Raw genomic sequence first — 2,430 nt, forward strand, 5'->3', positions numbered from 1 at the left:
CCCCCACCCCCAGACTGACTGTTCCACCCTCGGTAGGCGGGAGAGGGTTGGGAGATCATTCCGTGGACGGATGAAGACAGTTGACACTTAAGGAGGTTTGAGCAGATGTGCTAATTGCAGGGATAGGTCCCCGTGTCCACTTGGGGACTGTGTTTAGTGAGCAGTTTGCTCTGAGAATTTGGTGTGGTCGGCATTGACAGTGGCTTCACCGTGCCCTTTTATCAACTGCCTGTGGGTTAAGATAACTGTGGGTCCTGCCTGGGACTTTTTTCCCATATCTTGAAAAAACAAGAATAGTAGCCCTAATCAGTTGATATATTATAATTTCTGCCAGGTAACAAGTATTTAGTACGTACCAGGCTCTGTGTGGACCACTTTTCGTAGTCTCCCCAGGTAATCCTCATACTGGCTGTAAAAGTAGACATTGTCACCTCCGTATTTGAGAGGTTTCGCTTTCATGCAGCTTCTGAACTCAGACTGAAAACCAGGTTTTCTCACCCTCAGGGCCAGTGCCCTTAAACACTGCCCTATTCCATCCTGGCTCTTGACAAATAAACTTCTGAATACCCTTGACCTCCTGAGCGGAAGTTACTCATGAATTTCTTCATTGTTCCTGGGACTTAAGACCATTTTCTCAATAAAAATCTCATTTCCCCAAATGGATGGTTTCTTCTCCCTACATGGGATTTTTTTTTCCTGACAGAAATGGGGTTTGGGTATTCATATGAGGAAGATTTCTTTAGAAAGCTTGGTGAATGAATCAAGAATAGATGCCTTGGCTAAAGTGAGCACTCGTTGGGAGTCTTTCAAAAACAAAATTGGCTTTCTCTTGTAGGAAATACTTGAGACCCAGGAATCTGACCCTTAATCAACTGAAAATACACAGCCTTCTCATTCTTGAAAAATATCCTAAAGCAGTGTCTCTCCAGATTTTTTAAAATCCATCTGAGCTGTATTAAAAGAACAATAGGATTTGTTGTTTCCCAAATATAAACTCGTAATGCTGACCTCGCTTTTTTAACCAGCCTCCCCCAAATTCTTCATATTTCTTAGGAAAGGGGCAACAATGACCCCTCCTCCGACCACTTTGAGAAGGAGCTGTCTGGCATGACTAGACTGTGCCCTATATATTAGAATTGCAAACTCGAAGGCCATGGAGGTCTGGGTGGGTCAAAGAACTGAGTTAAGAGGTCAGGAGCATGGTGACCGTTGTGGGGGGCCTTGTCATAAACGGGTACATACGCACCTTCTCCCCGTCCCCAAAGTGCTCAGCCAGACACACGTGTGGGCCCGTTCTGGCCCACGGGCAGGCGATCTGAGATCCCTGGTAGTTCTTACGATGACTTTGTGTGATCTTAATCTAGTTTGTCTTCGGGACTTCGGCGCGTGCATCTCTAGAGCGGGGCTGAGAAAGCCTGCAGAGGTGTCCAGAGGAGGAAGCAGGGTCACAGGTTGTGGACACTTGGTAAGGGAACCACGGAGCTGCCCACTGTCACCCACTGTCACCAAAGTCCCGTCAGCTGTGCATCTGCGGGGGACTAAAAACCGTTTAGTTCCACCAGTCCCCACAGTATTGTGCTTTGCTTCTTCCCGAATCTGAGTTCTTAAAGGGCCTTCATCCTTATGCCCTTCAGAGTCCTTCAAGCACGTCTTGAACAGGAGGGAAGGCTCCTTTAACCCTTGGTTTTCTCAGCATGCCTTCCAAGGCAAAGAGCAGTGTGAAAAGAATGCCAGGCGGGTGTCTTGTCACTCTCTATTTCCTGATCTGAATTCATCCTTTCTGGCCAGGGGAGCAGGGGGTGCTTTTCAGGGGTGTCCCCTGGAGCAGAGCCTCCAGCATTCCCCACACCAGGTGGAGGAAGTGGGGCGGGAGGCGTAGGGCGGTGGCGCGATGAGAGATCCGGTGGTTCTCAGGGGTGCCTGGAGCCCACCCTGGCTCAGCCAGTTAGGACAGCTGGAGGAAGCTGTGGGGAGGGAAGCCCCGCGACCTGGTTGCAGTCTCAGCTTTTCAGCCACTTGCCTCCTTGGATTCTGCCTGGGTCTCTGAAACTTTGGCTTCCTCCCTCCTCTCCCTCTTCAGTGTCTTGGGCTTCACGGGTGGCGCTAGTGGTAAAGAATCTGCCTGCCCGCCTGCTGATGGCAGGAGATGGAAGAGACTGCGGGTTCAGTCCCTGGGCAGGAAGATCCCCTGCAGAAGGAAATGGCAACCCACTCCAGTATTCTTGCCTGGAGAATCCCATAGACAGAGGAGCCTGGTGGGCTGCACTTCATGGGGCCTGCAAAGGGTCAGACACGAGTGAGCGAGTGGACATGCACACACAGGCCCCTTCCCTCCCTGGTGTCTCAGGCAGGTCCCAGGAGGTCACCAGAGCAGGGCAAAGAGGAAACCAGCAGCGCCCCGGGTCTCCCTGCTCCCTTCCTTCCTTCCTT

General features: G+C 50.9%; 1 protein-coding gene across 1 annotated transcript in view; it reads left to right on the top strand.

Moving 5' to 3' along the window:
- Positions 1-2,430, top strand: part of SLC6A1 (solute carrier family 6 (neurotransmitter transporter), member 1) — a 37,421-nt gene that overhangs the window by 6,291 nt on the left and 28,700 nt on the right. The window lies entirely within an intron of this gene.

The sequence above is a fragment of the Bison bison genome, unplaced genomic scaffold, assembly GCF_000754665.1.
Source record: "Bison bison bison isolate TAMUID 2011002044 unplaced genomic scaffold, Bison_UMD1.0 scf7180017864482, whole genome shotgun sequence".
Taxonomy (NCBI): domain Eukaryota; kingdom Metazoa; phylum Chordata; class Mammalia; order Artiodactyla; family Bovidae; genus Bison; species Bison bison.